Source organism: Prionailurus bengalensis, chromosome D1, assembly GCF_016509475.1.
Source record: "Prionailurus bengalensis isolate Pbe53 chromosome D1, Fcat_Pben_1.1_paternal_pri, whole genome shotgun sequence".
Taxonomy (NCBI): domain Eukaryota; kingdom Metazoa; phylum Chordata; class Mammalia; order Carnivora; family Felidae; genus Prionailurus; species Prionailurus bengalensis.
Genome location: NC_057346.1, coordinates 12,560,997 through 12,586,080, shown reverse-complemented (window position 1 = coordinate 12,586,080; position 25,084 = coordinate 12,560,997). Strand labels below are relative to the sequence as shown.

General features: G+C 37.2%; 1 pseudogene; it reads left to right on the top strand.

Annotated features, from left to right (window-relative positions):
* The first annotated feature begins 578 nt into the window (after positions 1 to 578).
* LOC122482989 lies at positions 579 to 24,589 on the top strand (annotated as a pseudogene).
* Positions 24,590 to 25,084: the final 495 nt, after the last annotated feature.

The window sequence follows — 25,084 nt, the reverse complement described above, 5'->3', positions numbered from 1 at the left end:
ATGTATATTAAACACAATCTTTAAAGGTATGAAAACATTTTCACAACTGTGCAGGTGAGGGAAAAGGTAACATTTTTTCTTGGGTATCCAAACTTCTAATGTCTATGTATAAACTGGGAATCTAGGATAGGAGGTGTTTCTAGGGGAGAGTCATTTGAAAGATGGAAAATTTTAGAAAGGAAGCACTCGAGCAATCTTTTTTTTAATGCTTATTTATTTTTTAGAGAGCAAGAGCAGGAGTGGGGGAAGGGCAGAGGGAGATGGGAACAGAGGATCCGAAGTGAGTTCTGTGTTGACAGCAGAGAGCCCAGTGCAGGGCTCAAACTCATCAACCATGAGATCATGACCTGAGCCAAAGTCAGCCGCCTAACCAAATGAGCCACCCAAGAACCACTAAGCAATATGCTTTTAAAATACAACTTGAAGTTCTTGCACAAAGACAGAAATTAAGATGTTAACAATGGAAAAACATTGAAGTTTTTAAATGTAAGTTTTAAAATCTTTTCAATCTTCAGTGATACTAAAAAGGCTAGTTAAGAGTAAGGAACGTAATAAGAATTATAATAAAGATGCTGGGAAAATCAAGTTATATTAAAAGGGCCCGGGGATAACGTGACAATCACGGTCAACATTTGCCGAGGTGTTCTGTGTCTACATTTTGTGTTTAAGGGAAGAGTATAATAAACCTGTTAGGTGAATAACTAGCCAGGAGACTTGACCTCAACATTAGCAATCCTGCATCTTACCGGCCATTAACAGCTCAGTTTCATAGAGTCCATGGTGGGCTCTCATGTCTCAGAATAGCGCTTCAGTTGAAGGGACAAGTTGATGGCCAAAGGTGGCCGTTGGCGGGATAGTAAGAGATGCTGGGGTGGGAGGGAGGCAGGGTTCTGTGCTGGTAGAAACTTAGAACAAAAGAATCAGGAGTTACACATTTTTAATGTGTTTCTGCATTTCTTTTCTGCTGTGTGCTTGTTTTGTATTCTCTCTTGTGGGATCCTAATCATGACAAGTATGAAAAATCATAAGTTACTGTTGGTACTGTTTATATTTGCCTCCTGGATCACGTTTATAGTTTTCCAACACTCCACAAAGGAATCTCTTTCTGTGTCTTAACAGAAGTATAATTTTACTTCCTACTTCACCTGCTCTAGGAAAGTCCAAACAACCAGAGTTATAGATAGTAGTAAGGGAATTTGAAAAGCTTACACAACCTTGAAGAACTAACATGTTTGGTAACCATTACGCAGCAAAGGAGAGGATAATTTGTGTGTGTGTGTGTGTGTGTGTGTGTGTGTGCGCACGCACACGCACGCGCACATTCTTCCTCTGTCACATACACATCTGTGATGATTTTCTCCCCATGTGTAGCTTTTTTGTTCATTTCTTTAATGACATTTCTGCACAACACCTTTTCATGTCGATATAATAAAATATAGTAAAATCCGCCTTTATAAACAGTTGATTCTTTTTGAGTATTAAGAAACCCTTCCCTATTTCGGTGTCAGATTATTTATCTAAATATTCTATTTAAACCTTTAAAGGTTGCTTTAGACATTTAATCCTGTGACGGATCTGAGTTTTTTTCTTGGCTGATTTTTGTTTCCTTATGGATGATCACCTTTTCTGTTCTTATTTTGTAGTAGTTTTCTTCACTGCTGATTTGTCAAGACATTTTTTGTCATATATCAAAATTTCTGATAAGTACAGATCCTCCTCCATTTGTACTACTCCACTGACTAATATATCTTCCCCATATCAATGCTGCATTGCTATAATTAATATAATAATAATTTGCTTCATAGTTACTCTTAAAAACTTGTGGGTCAAGTTACCTTTGCTTAATCTACTTCACAATGTTCCCGGCTGGTCTTGACCCTTTACTCTTTATATGTTTTACAGTTGGTCTGCCAAATTTGCTGGAAAAAATCTTACTTAAATTTTATGTGCATTATATTAACCATGTAGATCAACTTGGGAAAACTGACATGTTCATAACATTATTTTGGTCTTTAGCACCATGTAATCTCTCTCCATTTATTTAGGTCTTAAGATCATTCAGTAAATTTTAAAATTTTTGCATATATGTCTTGTATATCTTTTATTAGATTTATAACTAGGCATTATTTTATAATTTTTTTGTTACTGTTGTAAATAGTTTTTTTTAAATACATTTTCTAATTCCTTGTTGCTGATGTAAAGGAATACAGTTGACTTTTGCATATTGAACAACAAGATTTTGTTTTCCATGGTCTCTGATTCGTTAATTTACGGATGCAAAGATCACCTGGAATTTCTCTGAGGATAGAAATATACTTGCTTTAAAGTCTTGTTTTGCTTTTTCTGTTTCTGTTACTTTGTTTTCTCTTTATTGAACTTAATACCTTTTCTTTCATGAGTTGGCTTTCATAAAATTTTCACTAATTCTTGGCTGGGTGTACATTCTTATACTTAAGATTCTGTGGTGGCCAGGCCTCTGAGTACTGTCACCTATTTTCTCCAGCGTTTGTAGCTCAGCTGCAGAAAGTACTCAAGGCAATAAATGCTCTGCATTTGTCTAGGGTGTTGCCACACATGCAGGGTCCTACCCTGCACCCTCAAACTTAAATATCTATAGCTTTTACTCACAGTAGAGTACAAAAGTTCCCATTTCTATCTGCCTGGCCAAGCACAAGGGGAAAAATAGGGAAGTATTAACCATCCCAATACTCCTCCTATGGGCCACTCCTTTACCACCTCTTAATCCAATCATCAGTTTCCTCCAGGTTTATAGTAGCCCTGAAGTGGTTTCCATCTTCTGCAGAACTCTCACTGACATGCATTTGGAGCCATGGTTTTCTTCTTTGATCTAATCTCCTCTGCCTTTTACTTTTCCTGCCTTTTACTGTTGACATTTCTTTGTTTGTTTGTTTCTTTGTTTGTTTCTTTCTAAGTAATCTCTCCACCCAATGTGGGGCTTGAACTCATGATCCCCAAGATCAAGAGTCATGTATTCTACTGACTGAGCCAGCCAAGCCCCCCTCTTTTTCAGACTTCTTATAAATTGTGGTCTAATTAAGGTACCTCTTCCTATTTCCAAGAATACTTAGAAAGTTTTAAGTTTTTATTTTTCTGTCTTTCATTCTGTGGGAAATTGAGGCTATAATATATCCCTTGTCCTCCTTCTTGAATCAGGAGTTTCCTATTTATTTTCACCAACAAGTTTTTTGCACAGAGTATAATTCTATCATACTAAAAATTACTTAAATTTTTTATTTGAAGTTATAACAATTAAAAATTCTGAGAATTATCTGATAATATTTGATGATTAAGAAAGTACTCTGATAATGTTCCTATCTTCTAGTTTATTATTTATTTCTTAGCCAGTTCCTATAGCAACTAAAATAGGTTTTTAAGTTTCTAATTATTGTGAATTTCTTGATCTGTCCCTTGAATTCTGTCAATTTTTTTTCACATACAAATACATGGATGTGTAGGCACATACACATTTATGATTCCTATGTTTCTAGCAAATTGACTCTTAACCATTTGTAAATGTCCATCTTTATGTCTGGTAACATGTTTTGTCTTGAAGTCTATTTTAATATTAGCTTTTTTATGCTTAAATGGTATATTAATTTCCATCCATTCACTTTCAGTCTGCAGATAACTTCATACTAACCTACATTCTTGCTAGACAGCAAATAGAGACTCTTGGCTGGCTTAGTCAATAGAGCACATGACTCTTGATCCTGGGGCTGTGAGTCCAAACCCAAATTGTATGTAGAGATTACTTAAAAATAAAAATTAAAAAAAATATATGCTTAGTCAAATTACTGGTTTTTTAATGTTTATATTTATTTATTTTGAGAGAGAGAGAGAGAGAGAGAGAGAGAGAGAGAGAGAGAGAGAGAGAAAGAATATCCCAAGCAGACTCCATGCTGTAAGTGCAGAGCCTAATGTGGGGCTTGAAATCACTAACCATGAGATGATGAACTGAGCCAAAATCAAGAGTCAGACGCTGAACTAACTGAGCCTCCCAGGTGCCCTAGGCAATTTACTGTTAATAAAATTAATCACTAGATTTAAATCCACCAACTTGTTGTTTGTTTTCTCTTTGGCCCTTCTGTTCCTCTTTTGGGATGAATTGAATTTTTTTAGAATTTCCTTTTAGTTTCTTTATTATTTTTACAGCTATAAGGGGTTTTTTTAAGTGTTTCCTGTAGGTATTATTATATACACTCTTTTATAGTTAATATCATGCTACTTCATGTAATCTGTAATAACCTTTCAACTATTTACTTCCATTGACTCATCTCCCCATTCTTTGTTGTAGTTTTCATATTATTACAAAATTGGTTTTTACTTTAAATAATTACATGCATTTTAGGGGTGCCTGGGTAGCTTAGCCAGTTGAGCATCCGACTTTGGCTCAGGTCATGAAATTACAGTTTGTGAGGTCAGGCCCCGCATCAGGCTGGCTGCTGTCAGCATGGAGCCTGCTTTGGATCCTCTGTGCCCCTGTCTCTCCCCTGCTTGGGCTCTTTCTCCCTCAAAAATAAGCAAACATTTTGGGGCACTCAGTCAGTTAAGCATCTGACTCTTGGTTTCAGCTCAGGTCATGATCTGATGGTAGATGAGATGGATCCCTCATTGGGCTATGTGCTGACAGTGCAGAGCCTGCTTGGGATTCCCTCTCTCTCCCTCTGCTGTGCTCGTGTTCTCTCTCAAAATAAATGAATAAACCTAAGAAAAAACTTGTAAAAAATAATAATAATTGCATTCATTTTAAAGAAATTAGGATACAAACATTTAGAATTTTATATTTATCCTTATTGTTACCATTTCTGGTGTTTTTCATTCCTTCCAGAATATCCATGTTTCTATTTGTTGAATTTCCTTTCTGTTTGAAGAACTTGAGTTAGCACCCCTTATAATGCAAGCCCAGTGCTGTTCCTTATTCCAAGTTTCAACTTCCCTCCAGTGTCAACCTGCTAGTGGTAACTCTCTAGTGCTATGGGAAGGATTTTCTTTATTTTTGGTTTATTGTTATCTGCAAAATTGGTCTAACACAAGTTATTCTGCCTTTATTGAAAATTGTGAGATATTACTATAATTACTATGATTATCATTTTGTTATTTGATATGTTGATATTTTTCTTTATAAAAGCATTTTTATCAAATACCAGGGAGGTAATACAAACACTTAGTGTGTACCAGGTACCATTCCCAATGTTTTTCATGTTAGTCCATTAACACAATAACATATAAGGTGTGTATCTTTATGACTCAGTTTTTTAGATGATGAAACTGACAAACAGAGAAGTTAACAAACGTAACCAAGATTGTGTAACTAGTGGGTGACAGAGTTAGGTTTTAATCCGGGTAAATATCTCTAAAATTGAGCTAGCCAGTGTCGAAAGCATGTTGTAAGACTAGAATTCTCATTGACTTCTCCTTCAGGCACAAATTAGCACCACATTTCTGGAAAACTATTTGCCATCATGTGTTAAGAGCTTTAACAGTATTCACCACCTTGGACCAATAATTCTGTTTCTAAGTTCTCAGCAAATAACTTGGATTGCAAAGATTTATACCAAAAGTGTTCTTCACAGGATTATAAAAGTTGAATGCAATAAAAATCCAAAGATGGAAATAGGTAAACTGTTAAGTTGTATCCATAGGCTGGAATACTATATGAGCCAGTGACATGAGGTGAAGTTTTTAACAATACTATTTTTAAATCAAAATTCATTGGTAATATTTAATTTGTTCATAATCATGTTAAATGGCATACAGAAAAATCAAAGAAAAAATCACCATAAGATTAATAATAATTATCAATGGTTGGTATAATTATCACTGATTTATATCCCCCATACAGTTTCACATCTCCCATTTTTAATAATCAATGTTATTTCAGGGGCACCTGGGTGGCTCAGTGGGCTAAGTTTCTGATCCTTGATTTCAGCTCAGGTCATGTTCTGTGAGTCAAGCCCCATGTTGGGCTCCACACTGACAGCCCAGAGTCTGCTTGGGATTTTCTCTCCTTGTCTCTTTCCTTCCCCTGTTGACATGTCTGCCCCCCCCCCCACTCTCTCTCTCTCTCAAAATAAATAAACTCTTAAAAAAAAGCATTTTAATAATCAGTGGTATTCTATGATTAGAAAATAGATGTTTTTATAAACCTATGTTGATTATCTCCTAACTAGAACAATCTGAAAAATACTAATAAATATCATAAAATGTTTAAGCAGAGTATAAAAGAACAGAAAAAAATCATATTTTACATAAAATCCCCATGCATCTTAAACATTTTCTTAAGAATATTTTTAATGACTGAGTTCTAGCTTTAAGATTAAATAATAAAACAGCAATAAAAATTGTGTGCTCTGCAGTTAAAAAACAATTTTTCCTGTCTTCACAATTGCCCAGCAAAAGTGTATTTTTAAAAAAAAATTTTTTAATGGTCATTTATTTTTGAGAGAGAGAGCAAGAGTGAGGGAGAGGCAGAGAAAGAGGGAAACACAGAATCTGAAGTAGGCTCCAGGCTCTGGGTTGTCAGCACAGAGCCTGAAGCGGGGCTTGAACTCACAAACTGTGAGATCATAACCTAGCTGAAGTCAGACGCTTAACCAACTGAGCCACCCAGGCACCCCAGCAAAAGTGTATTTTATCATCACCACTTTAGGGAAGAAGATCCTAGAATCCAAAATAGATTAGCTGGTGAAAAGTGCAGTTCCACCACCAAATTTGAGGAAACTTATTTTTCCCATGAAACATATATGATAATAAAATCTCCATATCATTTTATTTCAGGTTTTGCATCTGCTCTTATTCTATAAAAGATCGAAGTTGGCTAGCCTACCAAAAATGATTATATTACATAAAAACATTGTCTATGTTCTTTATTGTCTTCATCATCACCGCAGCTATGGACTACGCTTAAGATGCCCATCTCCCTCTATCACTGGAATTTTATCATGAAGCCTTCATGCCCTGAAGTACCACTGCATCCAGGAGTTTCATCAGCAGAGACTGAGCTGAGAATAAAGGGAATCATGGAGAAACTAGACCAGCTGATCCCACCCAGACCTTTCACCTACGTGAACACCACCACCGGTGCTGCACACAGCAGAGCCACGGTCCTTCACCCTCAAGATGCCTACTGCCGGGGGGATCAGCTAGACCTCCTTCTGGAGGTAAGGGGACACTTGGGACACAGGAAGATGTATGGTGGGGATTTCCTGAGGCCAGGGTGTCCTCCCCAGATCTGAAGGCAGGTGCTTCAGGAAAGGCAACAGACTTCAACAATGGCATCTTGACAGCTTCACCCTGGGAAGGCCGGGTATCTCTGTCTCTTCTGCTCATCCACCCCAGGGAAGGGGTGTCGGCTCTCTGGAGACAAGGAACCAAGGCTATGACAGGGCGATCTTCACAGGCCAGTTTGCCAGGGGCACCTCCCATGTCAATACTGATTGTGCCCTGGTTTTAAACTCAAGCACTGAGGTATGTGCATACCTGGATACTCAAGAGCAAGTAGCCTTCCACTGTGTGAGACCTCAGCACATGCCCTGTAATGCACTCACATGCATTCCAAAAACAAGGACGTTTCTTATCTCAGCAAACAAGAATGGAGACTCTTCGAAAGGTAAATAATTATAGGCTGGAGACTACCTGGGAAAATATGGTAATGATTTAGCCTACATGTTGATCTAGTGAAAGTGCTAGGAATATGTACATTTTGGGACTCTATAAAGAGCCATTTTAGAAAAGGTCTTTGAATTCATTTGGGGACATTGTTTACTTTCCAGTAGTCCCCAATCCTTGTGAATATTTAACCCTTATCATTGAAACAAAAAGGTACATAAACAGAATAAAAACTAAAAGGGAATCAGAAATATACATGTAAGTAAGTGCTCGAGTATATTCTTACTTCTGTAAATTACCTTGCACATATTCTGGGTATCTGCACCCCCTGGACTAGTAAACAAAGAAAGGGAAATGTAATCAGTGGCCTAGAACTGTGGGTACAGTAGTCAATTCGTAGAATTAAGAAGTAACCGAAGCAGTAGATAATGACTCGTGCTTAATACTAAACCCATTTATTTTTCAATATTTATTTATTGTGAGAGAGAGAGAATATACAGGGGAGGGGCAGAGAGAGAGGAAGAGCGAGAATCCCAGACTCCATGCTGTCATCACAGAGTCCAATGTGAGGCTCAATCCCATGGACAGCAAGATCATGACCTGAGCTGATATCAAAAAGTCAGACATTTAACCTACTGAGCTGCCCAGGTGCCAGTACTAAATCCATTTAAAGCTTTTCTTTCTTCAGGTGACTTGTTCATTGTTATCAGTCCTGTTGGTACTCTGGGTATCAGGCTTCTCTGTGGTGGGCCAAGATAATCAGTTACCCAAGTGAATGAATGATTGGAATCACTAGGCTATCGTAAACCTGTTTTAAGAAGTGGAACTCACCATTAATCTATTAATCGGCAACAAATTACCTGATCATCCAGCACAGTAAGCTTCAAATATCAAAGTTCTCTCCCAATTTACGCCTAGGTGTTTACCTCTCCACATCACCACCATCATCCCCTTCCCACATCACTAAGAACCTAAAAATAACCATCTAAAGGTTTGCAACCTACCATCTAAGAGTTAGTTCATTAAAACAAAGTTGGGGGAGGGTGCCTGGGCACCTTAGTCAGTTAAGGGTCCAATTCTTGATTTCAACTCAAGTCAGGACTCACCATTCAGGAGTTTTGAAACCCACATCAGGGTCTGCACTGATGGCACAAAGCCTGCTTGGGATTCTCTCTCCCTGTCTCTGCCCTCCCCCCACTTGTGTGTGTGCATGTGTGTGTGCGTGCATTCTCTCTCTCTCAAAAATTAGAAAAAAAAAGAGTTCATTACAGTTTCCCCTCTTGGTTTTTGCTGCCTTTCAAAACATTCTAACATATAAAATAGCAATTCCACACTTAGGCTTATTAATTTCTCTTCAATTTCTTTGACTGCAAATATCTGAAGAAATCTCTCTTTCAAATGATTTAAGGGGAAATCTTTTGTGTCTCTGTAAATTCAGCATTAACAGATTGATAATTGCTGGTAAACTTACACTGAAGTGTAAATATGTACCTAAAAGAAGAGATGCCATTTTTTGAGATACCCAGGTTACATAAATACGCTCCTGCCAGTTGAACATTAAACTATTTTTGTGGTTGGTGAATAGTCCCGTAGCCGCTCAGATTCCCAGACTCCTCACAAACCACTGACTAATGGGTTAATACCTGGCATATCTTGGACTCGACTCTAGCCTGCAATCTTATCCATGTGAACTGCCCAAGTGCCAAAACAAACTAGTTGTTAATTATTTTTTATGTTACTCCGCATTTCACTCAAAGGATTTATGAGTACTTTTCTTTTTTACTTCTGTTAAGTCTCCTTTTTTTACTGAAGTATAATTGACATGCACTTTCCTATTGTCTTCAGTATATGTCATAGTGACTTGAAATTTTTATATATTAAGAAATCCCCATGATGTCCAGTTACCATCTGTCACCATGCAAAACTATCACAATGTAACATGTACTTTACACCCCCATGACTTACTTATGTTACAACTGGAAGTGTGTACCTTTTAATCACCTTCACCTATTTCACCTACACCCTAATCTCTCCCCACTCGGCTAACATTTTTCCGTATCTGTGTGTCCTACTTTGTTTTGCTCATTTGTTTTATTTTTTTAGATTGTGCATATAAGTGAAATTATAGGGCATTTATTTGTCTTCTCCTGTCAGACTTATTTCACTTAGCATAATACCCTGTAGGTTCATCCCTGCTATTGTAAATGGCAAGATGTCATTCTTTTTTATGGTTCACTTGCATTCCCGTGTGTGTGTGTGTGTGTGTGTGTGTGTGTGTGTGTGTGTGTATTTACAAAATGTATATGTGTGTGTATATATTTACATACACACCTTTTCTTTATACATTTACCTATTGGTAGGCCCTCACCTTGCTTCCATATCTTGGCTAGTGTAAATAATGCTGCAGTAAACATAGGGGTGCATATGACTTTTCAAATTCGTGTTCTTGTTTTTTTCAAATAAATACCCCACAGTGGAATTAGTGATTCTTCTGCTATTTCTCCTTCTAATTTTTTTGAGGACTCCATACTGTTCTCCATAGTGGCTGCTTCAATTTACATTCCCACTAACACTGCACAGGATTCCCTTTTCTCCACATCCTCATCAACCCTTGTTAGTTTTTGTATTTTTCATGATAACACTTCACAGCCATCAAATTGGCTATCTCATTGTGGCTTTGATTTGCATTTGCCTATTGATTAATGATGTTGAGCATGTTATCATGTGTGTTTTAGACATCTCTAAGTCTTCTGTGGAAAAACAAAATCTCTTCATGTCCTGTGCTCAATACCAGATTGTTGGGGGTAGGAGGAGTTACACTAAGTTGTATAAGTTCTTTATATATATTGGATATTAACCACTTACAGGATTATGATTCCATTCAGTAGGTTGTTGTGTTGTTTAGTTGGTTTACTAAAAAGCTTTTTACTTGGACGTGATCCCATTTGTATATATGAGCTTTTGTTGCCCTCGTCTTAGGAAATTGTTCCCTGAAAGTGTTGCTAAAACCAGTGTCAAATTAGTTATGCCTTCTAGGAGTTTTATGGTTTCAGGTCTTAAATTCAAGTCTTTTAATATATTTTGAATTTGTTTTTGGATATGGTATCAGATAATGATCCAGTTTCATTCTTTTACACGTAGCTGTCCAGTTTTCCAAATGCCATTTATTTTTTTTAGTTTTGTTTTGTTTTTAATTGATTTATTTATTTAAATTCAAGTTAGCTAACATACAGTGTACAATCAGTTTCAGGAGTAGAATCCAGGGATTCATCACTTCCATATAATACCCAGTGCTCATCCCAACAAGTGCCGTCCTTAATACCCATCACCCATTTAGCCCATTCCCCCCACCCATCTCCCCTCCAGCAACCTTCAGTTTGTTCTCTGTATTTGAGAGACTCTTATGGTTTCTCTCCTTCTCTGTTTTTATCTTATTTTCTCTTCCCTTCCCCTATGTCCATCTGTTTTGTTTCTTAAATTGCACATTTGAGTGAAATCGTGATATTTGTCTTTGACTGACTTAGTTCACTTAGCATAATATACTCTAGTTTGATCAACATTGTTGCAAATTACAAAATTACATTCTTTCTGATTACCCAGTAATATTCCATTGTGTATATGCATATTTACCAATCTTCTTTATTCATTCATCACTTGATGGACATTTGAGCTCTTTCCATAATTTGGCTCTTACTGATGGTTCTATAAACATTGGGGTGGATGTTCCCCTTTGAATTAGTATTTTTGTATCCTTTGGATAAATACCTAGTAGTGCAATTGCTGGGTCACAGGGTAGTTATATTTTTAATTTTTTGAGGAAACTCAACGCTGTCTTGAGTGGTTGCAACTTTGCATTTCCACCGACAGTGCAAAAGTGTTCCCCTTTCTCTGCATCCTCATCAACATTTGTTGTTTTCTGAGTTGTTCGTTTCAGCCATTCCCATTCTGGTGTGAGGTGGTATCTCATTGTGGTTTTGATTTGTATTTCCCTGATGATGAGTGATGTTGAGCATCTTTTCATGTGTCAGCCATCTGGATGTCTTCTTTGCAAAAGTGTCTGTTCTTGTCTTCTGTCCCTTTCTTCACTGGATTATTTGATTTTTTGGGTGTTGAGTTTGATAAGTTCTTTATAGAATTTGGATACTAAGCCTTTATCCGATACGTCGTTTGTAAATATCTTCTATTCCGTCGGTTGCCTTTAGGTTTTCTTGATTGTTTCCTTTGTGGTATAGAAGCTTTTTATCTTAATGAGGTCCCAATAGTTCATTTTTGCTTTTATTTCCCTTGCCTCCGGAGATGTGTCGAGTAAGAAGTTGCTGCAGCCAAAGTCAGAGAGGTTACTGCCTGTTTTTTCCTGTAGGGTTTTGATGCCTCCTGTCTCACATTTGTGTCTTTCATCCATTTTGAATTTATTTTTGTGTATAGTGTAAAAATTTGGTCCAGATTCATTCTTCATGCTGCTGTCTAGTTTTCCCAGCACCGTTTGCTGAAGAGACTGTCTTTTTTCCATTGGATACTCTTACCTGCTTTATGAAAGACTAGTTGCCATATGTTTGTGGGTCCATTTCTGAGTTCTCTGTTATGTTCCATTGATCTGTTTTTGTGCCAATACCATACTGCCTTAATGATTGCAACTTTATAATCAAGCTTTGAAATCTGGAATTGTGATGCTTCTAGCTTTGGTATAGAAACAAACAACCAAAACAAACTAACAAAAAAACCCCTGTGGAACAGATCAATGAAACTAAATGCTGGTTCTTTTTTTTTTATGTTTGTTTATTTTTGAGAGAGTGAGGGTGCATGAGCAGGGGAGGAGCAGAGCAAGAGGGAGACCCAGAATCTGAAGCAGGCTCCACATTGAGCTGTCAGCACAGAGCCTGACACGGGGTTCAAACCCACAAACCATGAGATGATGACCAAGCCAAAGTCAGATGCTTAATTGACTGAGCCACCCAGGCCTCCCAATGCTGGTTCTTTGAAAGAATAAACAAAATTAGTAACCCCTAGCCAGACTTACCCAAAAGAAAAGAGAGAGTACCCAGATAGATCAAATCATGAATGAAAGAGATGTCACCACCAATACCACAGAAATGCAAACAATTATAAGAGAATACTATGAAAAATTATATTCCGGCAATCTGGAAGAAATGGACAAATTCCTGGTGACTCACAAACCACCAAAACTGAAACAGGAATAATTAGAAAATTTGAACAGAGTCATAACCAGCAAGGAAATTGAAACAGTAATCAAAAATCTCCCAACAAACAAAAGTCTTGTGCCAGATGGGAATTCCCAGGGGAATTGTACCAGACAGTTAAAGAGAAGAGTTAATACTTGTTCTTCTCAAACTGTTCCAAAAAATAGAAATGGTAGGAAAGCTTCCAAACTCAATCTATGAAGACAGCATTACCTTGATTCCAAAACCAGAGACCCCACTAAAAAGGAGACTTACAGGTCAATATTCCTGATGAACCATTCTAAACAAGATCCTAGCAAATTGAATTCAACAGTACATTAAAAGAATTATTCACAGGGATGCCTGTGTGGCTCAGTTGGTTAAGCATCCACCTTCAGTTCAGATCATGATCTCATGGTTCATGAGTTCAAGCCCCGCATCAGGCTCTGTGCCGACAGCTCAGAGCCTGGAGCTTGCTTTGGATTCTGTGTCTCCCTCTCACTCTGCCTCTCTGCCTGCCTCTTTCTTTCTTTCTTTCTTTCTTTCTTTCTTTCTTTCTTTCTTTCTTTCTCTCTCTCTCTCTCTCTCTCTCTCTCAAAAATAAACATTAAAAAAAAAAAACTCACCATGATCACGTGGGATTTATTCCTGGCCCGCAGGACTGGTTCAGTAGTCGCAAATCAGTCAACATAATATACCACGTTAATAAAAAGAAAGGATGAGAATCATAGGATTCTGTCAATAGATGCAGAAAAAGCATTTGACAAAATATAGCATCCTTTCTTGATAAAAACTCTCAAGAGAGTAGGGATAGATGAAACACACTTCAACATGATAAAGGCCATATAAAAAAGACCCACAAGCTAATATCATCCTCGGTGGGGAAAAACTGAGAGCTTTCCCCCTAAGGTCAGGAACATGACAGGTTAAGTCCACTATCACCACTGTTGTTCAACATAGTACTGGAAGTCCTAGTATAGTCCTAGCCTCATACAAAAATAAAGAAATAAAATGCATACGAATTAGCAAGGAAGAAGTCGAACTTTAACTCTTTGCAGATGACATGATCCGCTACACAGAAAACCCAAAGACACCACCCCAAACCTGCTATATCTGATGTATGAATTCAGCAAAGTTGCAAGATACAAGATCAGCATACAGAAATTGGTTACATTTCTATACACCAAACATGAAGCAGCAGAAAGAGAAATCAAGAAATTGATCCCATTTACAATTCCAAAAATAATTATATACCTAGGAATAAACCTAACCAAAGAGGTAAAAGATCTGTATGCTGAAAACTATGGAAAGTGTATGAAGGAAATTGAAGGAGACACAAAGAAATGGAGAACATTCCATGCTCCTGGATAGGAAGAATAAATATTGTTAAAATGTCAATACTACCCAAAGCAATCTACACATTCAATGCAATCCCTATCAAAATAACACAAGCATTCTTCACAGAGCTAGAACAAACAATTCTAAAATTTGTATGGAACCAGAAAAGACCCCGAATAGCTAAAGTAATCTTAAAAAAGGAAACCTAGTACCATATATTGAAGAGACTGTGTTTTCCCCATTGCATATTCTTGGCTCTGTTTTCATACACGAATTGACCACATGAGTGTGGGTTTATTTCTGGTATCTCTTTTCTACTCTATTGATCTATGTGTTGTTTTGTGCCAGTAACATACAGTTTTGATGACTACAGTTTTGTAGTATAGTTTGAAATCAGACTATGATACCTCCAGCTTTGGTCTTTTTTCTCAAAATTGCTTTCACAGTTCAGGGTCTTTTGTGGTAACAAACAAATTTTAGGAATATGTGTTCTGGTTCTTTAAAAACTATTCGTATTTTGAGTAGTGTTGCATTGAATCTGTACATTGCCTTGAGTAGTATGGACGTTTTAACAATATTCTTCTATCGTGAGCATGCTATATTTTTCCATACGGTTTTGTCATCTTTAATTTCTTTTATCAGTTTCTTACGTTTTCAGTTGATAGGTTTTAAATCTCCTTTGTTAAATTTATTCTTAAGTATTTTATTCTTTTTGATGCAAGTATAATTGGAATTGTTTTCTTAATTTGTCTTTCTGCTACTTTATTAGTGTATAGAAAGAACAGATTTCTGAATATTATGTATTTTGTAACTTTACTGAATTTATGTTAATTAGTTTGGTGAAGCTTTCATGGTTACCTGTGTATAGTATTATGTTATCTCCAAATAGTAATAGTTCTTACCAATTTGGATGACATTTATTTCTTGTTTGATTGCTGTACAAGGACTTCCAATACTATGTTGAATAAAAGTGATGAGAGTGGACATTATTGTCTTGTTCCTGATCTTAAAGGAAAAGCTTTCAGCTTTTCTCTTCTGAGTATGGTGTTAGCTGTGGGTTTATCATATATTGCCTTTCTTACGTTGAGATCTGTTCTTTCTATATTCACTTTAAGAGTTCATGTCAGGGGCGCCTGGGTGGCGCAGTTGGTTGGGCGTCCGACTTCAGCCAGGTCACGATCTCGCGGTCCGGGAGTTCGAGCCCCGCGTCAGGCTCTGGGCTGATGGCTCAGAGCCTGGAGCCTGTTTCTGATTCTGTGTCTCCCTCTCTCTCTGCCCCTCCCCCGTTCATGCTCTGTCTCTCTGTGTCCCAAAAATAAATAAATGTTGAAAAAAAAAAAAAAGAGTTCATGTCATAGATGTATATTGAATTTGGTCAAAATGCATCTATTAAGGTGATCTTAGGATTTTTATCCTAGTTTGGTAATACGGTATATCACATTGATTAATTTGCAGATATTGAACTTTCCTTGAATTCCTGGAATAAATCCCAGTCAATTGTGCCATATGATCTTTTTAATGTATTGTTGAATTTTATTTGTTAATATTCTGTTAAAGATTTTTTTCATCTAAGTTGATCATGAATATTGGCCTTTAATGGTGTGTTTGTGTGTGTGTGTGTGTGTGTGTGTATGTGTGTGTGCGTGCGCAGTGTCTTTGCCTAGTTTTGCTATCAGGGTAGTGCTGGCCTCGTGAAATAGTTTGAAACCATTGCTTTCTTTATAATTTCTTGGAATAATTTAGGAAAACTAGGTATTAACTTTTCTTTAGATGTTGATTAGAATCCACCTGTAAAGCTGTCTGGTCCTGGACCCTTGGTTTTTGAAAATTTTTAAATTACTGACTCACTTTCATTTCCTGTAATGCCTATTCTGATTTTCTATTTCTTTATGATGCAGAGTTAGAAAGCTGTTCATTTCTTCTAGGTTTTCCAAATTTTTGGCATGTGACTGTTCATAGTAATCTCTTAGGATGCTTTCTATCTGTAGTATCATTTTGTAAGCTCTCCTCTTTCATTTCAGGATTTCATGTTCTCTTGTTTTTATTGATGAATCTGGCTTGACATTTATTGATTATCTTTTCAAAGAATGAGCTTTAATCCATTGATCTTTTCTATTTTTTTTTCAGTCTGTTTCATTTATTTCCATTCTGACCTTTATTACATCTTTTCTTCTAACTTTAGGCTTTGTTATTTTTCTCTAGTTTCTTCAGGTATAAAGCTGGATTGTTAATTTGGGATTTTTGTTTGCTTCCTTGCTTACTTGCTATATTACTATAGCAATTACAATTACTCTCTCAGAGTAATATTACTATTACTCTCTTAGAATTGGTTTTGCTCTATCCCACAAATTTAGGAGAGTTGTGTTTCCATTTTCATTTGTCTCACGGTATTTTTATTTCCCCTTTGATTTTGTTTTAATCCATCGGTTGTTTAGTAACATGTTTAATAAATGTGTTTAGTTTTTTCCAGGTCTTCTTGTAATTGATAACTAGTTTCATACTGTTGTGATTGGAAAAGATGCTTGTTTTGATGTCACTCTGCTTGAAGTTAATGAGACTTGTGACCTCTCCTGGAGAATGTTCCATGTGCATCTTTAAAAAAATGGGTGTTCTGGAGTTTTTGAATGAGATGTTCTATGGATATCTATAATGTGTCATTTAAGGCCACTGTTCCTTATTGGTTTTCTGTCTGGATGTTCTACCCATCAATGAAAGTGTGGAGCATTTAAGTCTCCTACTGTTAGTCTATTACTATCAATTTCCCCCTATGTCTTTAAATATTTGCTTTATGTAGTTAGATGCTTCAATGTTGGGTTGCATGAATAGTACAAACATCATATCCCTTCCTTGGATTCCTTTATCATTATGTGATACCTCCTTTGTCTTTTGTTACAGTTTCTGTTTTAAAGTCTGTTTTGTCTGATAGGAGTATTTTATACTATCTTTTTATTTTCATTTACATGGAATATCTTATTTTCCTTCACTTTCAGCCTGTGTGTCTTTACATCTGAAGTGAGTTTTTGTAGGCAGCTTAAAAATGGTCTTATCTTTTATCTGTTTTGCCACCCTATGCCTTCTTTTTTCTTAGAAGTGTTTTATTTTAAATGTATTTAATATGAACATGACTATGCAGATTTTCCATTTCATCTTTTGTTGATTTGGTAAGTTTTATTTTTCAAAGAATTGATCCATTTCATCTAAGTTTTGAAAATTTCTGGCATACATTTTTATTGTAATATTGATTTGATACTTTTTTAATGTCTGCAGAATCTTTGGTGAAATCTTATTTTTCATTTCTAACAGTGGTAATTTGTGCTTTCTTTTTTCTCCATTTTAGCACTCCATTTAAATTTGAAGTAATTACTGGTAGGTATGTACTTATTGCTATTTTGTTCATTGCTTTCTGGTTCTGTGTTTCCTCCATTCCTTTCTTCTTCTTCTCTTCCCTTTTGGTTTATTTTCTTTTTTTTTAATTTTTTTTTTTTTTGGCTTACTTTCTTTACAGTTATATTTGGATTCCTTTCTCTTTTGTGCATCTATTGTAGGTTTTTGGTTTATGGATATCATAAGGTGTGTGTGTATATATATATATATGTATATATATATATATATACACACACACACACACATATATATATATATATATATTTAAGCTGTTAGTTCAAGTTCAAATGCATTCTAAAATACTACATTTTTGTTCCCCCCATCTGGTTTTTTTTTTTTGATGTCTTATTTTACATCTTTTTATCTTGTGTATCCCTTAAATGCTTATTGTAGTTATAGTGGCGTAACCTGTTTTTGTGTTTAACTTTCGTACTATCTTTAAGTGACTCTTTACTACCTTTACTGCCTATTTGCCTTTACTAATGAAATTCTCTCTCTCTCTCTTTTGCCTTTACTAATGAAATTCTCTCTCTCTCTCTCTCTCTCTCTCTCTCTCTCTCTCTCTCTCACACATACTCACACACACACACACACACACACAGATATGACCTACTGTTTTCTCTTTATCATTTCTTGTAAGTCCAGTCTAGTGGTGATTAACTCCTTCAGTTTTTGCTAGTCCAGGAAACTCCATATTTCCTCCAATTCTGAATAATAACCTTGTTAGGTAGAGTATCCTTATTGTAAGTTTTTCCTTTTAGCACTCCAACTATATCCTTCCACTCTCTTCTGGCCTACTAAGTTTCTGCTAAAAATCAGCTGATAACCTTATGGGGTTTCTATGTATATGGTTATCCTTCTCTTCCTGATTTAAGATCCTCTTTTTACCTTTAACTTTTGCCATTTTGATTGGCATACCATGTCTTGGTATGAATCTCTTTGGATTCAACTTGTTTGGGACTCTGTGCTTCCTGGACCTGGATGTCTATTTCCTTCTCCAGCTTCGGGAAGTTTTTAGCCATTACTTATTCAAATGAGTTTTTCTGCCCATTTCCTTCTCTCTCTTCTTCTAGGATCCTTATAATGTAAATGTTAGTATGCTTAATGTTATCCCATGGCTACCTTAAACTATCCTTATATTTTTTATTTTTTTAATTCGTTTCAGTGTTTGTGTCATTTAGTTTGGGTGATTTTCACTATTCTGTCTTCCAGATTGCTATCCTATTCTTCTGTTGTATATACTCTACTGCTGATTTACTCTAGTTTATTTTCCATTTCAATTTGTATTCTTTGGCTCTGCTTTTTTTTATATTTTCTAACTCTTAAAGTTCTCCATTCTTCCATTTTGTTGATCATCATTATAACCATCACTTATCTCTGTTTTATTAAGGTTTTGGGGTAGGGAATATTTTGTTTTTTCATTTGGAACATAATTCTCAGTTCCTCATTTTGCCTCACTCTTTTTTTTCTATGAAATAAGCAGAATAATCATGTCGCTCAGTCTTAACAGTGTGGCCTTGTGCAGGAGCATCCCCTGTGTAAACTGTGTGCCTGGTGGCTTTGGTAGAATGACTGGTGCTGTAGCAGGCATGGGTCATGAGGTACTAGGGTGTACTGTGCTGGGGCCACCCTGGTCAGACAGCTGGACCTGGAGTGGGCCTGGGCCAGGAGATCCTGTCACACACAGTGCCTTACAAGATGGCTGAGTCTGGAGTGGGTGTGTGCCAGGGGTTCCTGGTGTATATCATGCCAGGGCAGTCTAGGCCACCTTGGCAGGATGGCTGGGTAAAGCATGGCCTGGAGAAATCCTGTGGCATGCCACTCTGGGGCCCCTTGGCGGGACATTTGGAGCTGGGGAGGGCACAAACTGGGGGTTGCAGGGTGGGGTGGTTCTTCTAGGGGCAGCTGGAGCTGTTGTGAACTAGGGGCACAGGACTTGCTTGGGGCAGCCCTAGTAAGCTGGCTAGAGCACTTGGACTCTGCTCCCATCAATGCTATTAAGATGGAAGGAGAATGCAAAAAATGGCACTTACCAGCATCTCCAGCCCCAGAAAGCGTTTCAGTAGCTCCTTGTCTATTTAGTAGATGATCTAGGATTAGTTAATGCATTTTCTTCACTTATAAACTAGTTGCCTTTTAAATAGCTGGCTTTTGCTGTGCCCTTAGATAGGGAAGTCTGTATGTGGGCCCCTCCATGAGGTTGTTGCATTGGGAATGAGGCTCCTATTGTTAACCATGCTCCCATCTTTTTACTCTTCTCCATGTAGTCCCTCTATCATTTGTCATGCAGCAGCTGTTCAATCAGCCCTCACTTTTTCAGGAGGAATTGCTGTATATGTAATTGTAGATTTGGTGTGTCCATGGGAGAAGGTGATTTCAGGGTCTTCCTATGCTGCCGTTCTGGACCCTCTGTTCAAAGAATTTAGTTTGATGATGGCATTTAAGGTGCTGTGACAGAATGGAGCAAACTTGGGGGTAAAGAGGGATAGAATGATAAAATAATTGAGTTTTTATTACTAAGCAAGAATTGGTAACTTTCATAGAAAGGCAAATAAATGCTTAAATTTTACCCAGAGTGTTCTTTTTCTTGGAGAGGCAGGGAAGGGGAGAAAACATGTTGTCTATAATGAACGTTAATGGGCATCACTTAGAAAATTCATATCAGAAAAAAATTATACTAAAAAAACTATTACATTTAAAGGATGATGTTTCAATAGGCTTTTTCACCTCCCTCATGACCTATTAAGAGGATACTTAGAAAACATAATAGATTCTTAATAAATGGTGATGAGTAAGGTGATATTTCAAAGATCCTATCTTGCTGATTCTTTGGCAGAAAAAACAGTTCGAATGAAAAAGAAATGTGAGTTTGGAATGGCATCCACAATCCCGGGTGGACATGTCTGGAAAGACACGTGGAATCCTGTCTCTTGTAGTTTGGCTCCAATCAAAATGAAAGAATGCCTAAGAGGAAATTTTATATATCTAATGGGAGATTCCACAATCTGCCAGTGGATGGAATATTTCAAAAACAGTATCAGCAGTATGCCACAGTCTAAGCTACTATTTATATCTCTTAAAGAAATTACTTTTATTTCAAGGTAGCAATAAGAAAGGCTTCTTCTTCATATTTCTTAATCACAACATACTCAAACTTTTCCAGACATCCTTCCCTTTCCTTTAAAACAATATGTTTATCTGACTGGAAGGGAACAAGTATAGAAAAGGTTTATTACATTCCTATCCCTGTAGAATACATGCCTCAGTTTGTATCCAGCATGCTCAGAAAATTGTTAACAGAGCTGAAAATACCATAAGATATTGCCCATTTTCTACAGTTGGGATGATGCTTAAGAGTGTGGATTTTAGATCCTGTTGCCCTGGAAGCAAAATTTGACTTCTCCATGTCCTACCTGGATAATCTGGTGCAATTTACATAACTAGTGTCCCCCTCAGTTTCTTCATCTGTAAAATGCAGATGAAAATAGTACCCACCTGGTAAAATGAAGTATTATATACAATGCATTTAGAAGTGTTTGTTACATAGTGAAGTTCTCTTTGGTATAAGCTATCATCACTGTATCATTACATGAAAAGAGAGATGCCAGGAGCAAGGTGATGACTTGGCATCAGTTAGAATTAGGCACAAAAAAAAAACACATGCTTTTAAGTATTATCATATATAAACTCTGCCTCTTAGGAGCCATGACCTTTGGCATGTTACTTATTGTCAGTGCGTCATTTTCCTCATCGATCAACTCCACATGATACTACCTGGTAGTTATAAATACTAAATGAGATAATAGTTATAAAATTTTTAACACACTGCAAGGCACACAGACACATAGAAAGTGCCTAGAAAACTTCAATGCAGTTATCTAACATCCAGGTTGGGGCTAGAATCCAGTGGCTAAAATCTTAGTCCCGTTCTCTATTTACTAAACCAAGGATGCACAAAAAGTAATTCAGAACTCACTAGTAGATCTTAGCATTCTTACCTATAAAACTGTTACTGTTTGCCCATTGTGTCCTGGGTCGTGGCTATCATCACTGGGGACAGTGCACGTTATGTGGCTCCATTATGGCCTTTCTGGAATGATGCCACTCTTGTGATCTCAAACTTAGAAGGTAAGCTTATGCTGCCACTATAAAATCAGTAGGGCCTTGGCTCCGAGCAGTATGTAGAATTCCCACCAGAAGGGATGAGTTTTAAATTGTGACCTCTGAACTCCTCCACACCTCAGTTTGGTGGTAATCTTTAAACAATTAAGGGTCTGGTGGTAATCTCTAGCATCACATTCAGTACCAGTGGATCTCTTAGGTTATAGAAAGTACTGAATTACTGAGTTACCTCCCTCTTTGTCTAATCTTTTAAATTGTAGCAAAATGTGTGTTACACATTTTGTTAAAAGTTAAATCTTACAGCATGCTTTGGGCAAGGATATTGAAGTAAATTAGCAGCAGAATGAAGACAATGATCCTGCCATTTTCATTCAACTAATGCTCCAGTGTCTTCATTTTCAAACCCCCTGGGTTAAAACTTTAAATGTAGCCCTTTACTTCAAAGGTGGCACTTGTTACAAAGCATTAATAATCCTCTTATATATATTTTCCTTAGAAGTTCTAACTACAAAGCAGCTGGCCCCGATAGTCTGATAAAGGTCTAATTTATGGGATGAAAAATTGAAGGACATAATTTTATTCTGTTCATATTACATTTTCATAGGTTCTAAGATTGGGTAGACTGTTTTCACAAGAATTGGGAGGAAGTTCAAACTCAAGTGCAGATTCTGTCACTAGCTGTATAATCTTGAGCAGATCATTTCATCTCTTGGTTTTCTATAACATGGCAGTTAAATTGTGTGGGTGTGGGTGTGTGGGTGTGTGTGTGTAGACACAGTAGTTCCCCCCTCACCCCCTGTTATCTATGGTTTCACTTTCCACAGTTGGAGTTACTCACAATCACCTGTGGTCTGGAAGCAGAAGATAATCCTCCTGACATAGCGTCAGAAGGTCAGTAGTAGCCAAAGGCCATGTCACAGCACTTACATCATTCGCCTCATTTCATCTCATCATGTAGGCGTTTTATCATCTCAAATCATCACAAGAAAAGAAAAAGGATGAGTGCAGTACAACAGGAACTTTTGAGAGAGAGATCACATGTATCTAACTTTATTCCAGTATATTATAATTATTCTCCTTTTTATGTTCATCTCTTACTGTGCCTAATGTATAAATTGAACTTTGCCATAGGAATGTATGTATAGGAAAAAACCTAGTATAAATACGGTTCAGTGCTATCTGCAGTTTCAGGCACCCACTGTGGGTCTTGGAATGTATTCTTAATGGATAAGGGGGACATGTGTGTGGAAAGGAGGAGCACGCTTTGAGGTGAATGAATGTATAAATCCAAATAAATGCTTTGTAAACTATGAAGCCCTTCACAAATGGATAGTAAAACCATTATTATAGATGACATGCTCAATCCCATTCTAAGAATAGGTAAAGGAAATGCAGAAGGAGAGAATATAATTCCAGTCTTTTTTTTTTTAATTTTTTTTTCAACGTTTATTTATTTTTGGGACAGAGAGAGACAGAGCATGAACGGGGGAGGGGCAGAGAGAGAGGGAGACACAGAATCGGAAACAGGCTCCAGGCTCTGAGCCATCAGCCCAGAGCCTGACGCGGGGCTCGAACCCACGGACCGAGAGATCGTGACCTGGCTGAAGTCAGACGCTTAACCGACTGCGCCACCCAGGGCCCCTATAATTCCAGTCTTAAGGAAACAGTATTAGGTTTATTTGGTTTTTGAAATGTATACTTCAGTTAGTACGTTCTCTATCCTCAAATAAGCTTAATCTACAGCTCACAAAATGTACAAAAATAATACCTAAAAAATTAACTACATCACACTCCAGTGAAGTTACTTGAATGCTTTCCATCCCCAATTTGCTTTTGCATGGTTCTACAAGGGAGCATGTATAATTTCTTATCTGCGTAGCACTTTTGATTCAGTCTTCAAAGCTATTCTTTCAGTCGAACCAGTAATAAATCAGTCATGATTAACTTATGATAAACACCAAACCTTTTCTTCTGTCTTTATGATCTTTATAATTTTACACTTCTTTCATTTTGGGGATTACCTGTCATCAGCACTGAAGTCAATGGATCTACCTGAGGCTGGAAAATTTCAACACTAACTTGCTGTGGACTTGGATGAGAATATCAACATTCAGTGGCAAAAACATGGTTATCCCTTGATTGGATCATTGACCTATTCACTGAAAGAAATTGAGTACATTGCCAGAGTCATTGACAGAACTGGAGGAGATAAACACACTGTCATTGTTATTTCTCTGGGCCAGCATTTCAGACCCTTCCCCACTGATGTTTTTATCTGAAGGGCCCTCAATGTCCACAAAGCTGTTCAGCATCATCTTCTGAGAAGCCCAGACACTATGGTTATCATCAAGGTAGAAAACATCAGGGAGATGCACACCGATGTGGAAAGATTTAGTGATTTTCATGGTTACATCCAGTATCTTGCCATTAAGGACATTTTTCAAGATCTCTATGTGGGCATCATTGATGCCTGCTATAACAATTGCATATAGCAAAATAGTGTCCACCCGCCTCAATCTGTAGTCAGAAATCAAATTAATATATTGTTAAGCTGTATTTGCTAGCTAACATCTCTGAAATTTATTTACTTAATTAAAAACATTTATGAAGTGTTCACTGTCCTGTCAGATGCTGTATTTGGCTCTGCACTCCCAATCAGCATGAAATAATCTACACTATGGCCAATCCATAAACCACCAACTCAACCAAATCAGTTCTTTCTAATTGGGCTTCTACTTAAGAGGAAAAAAAAAAATTAATGCTCATGAAAGGGACCTACACTTCTTGATAAGAGTCCTGCCACTCTTCACAAATGGGAAGTCAATACTTCTAATGGCAAGAATGTGGAGAAATGGTTAAAATTTCTGATTCATGGACATTCAGTGCTGCAATAAAGTCATAAAATATTTGGAGAAAGTCCCATTTTCTTCTTTCTACCATGAAAGACCAACTCAAGATGATTGCCAAGTGGCAAGAGGAGTCTTGTGAGGTAATTCACCATGTCCTCAGTCCTAGAAGAGCAGAATTCCAAGTGAGGTCCCCTGGATACTAAAATCCTTTGACTTGTCTCTCCTTTTAAGAACTCCCACTGCTAGGAGCTAACCTGCTTTGATAGAATTTATCCTCCAGGAATATAGAATAGCGGGTGAAAGCACAGTGCCCTAGCATTCAAGAAGCTGAGCTGCAGTCCTTTTGTCAACAGTAATTTTACAACTTTGGATAACTTCAGCTCTCTGGGCCTATTTCCCAAATAAAGGAGTTGGTCCAAGATTTGTGATTTTCAAACCTTGCTCTGTACAAATCTGGGTGCTATAGGTGGTCCCTCAGGTACTGCTTGGAGGAACAGGACTTAGGTGCCTGGTGGGCAGGATACAAGTTCTGCTACGCCATTTCAGCCAGCATATCAGCCATATTGACCTATATGTGTGCTGGAC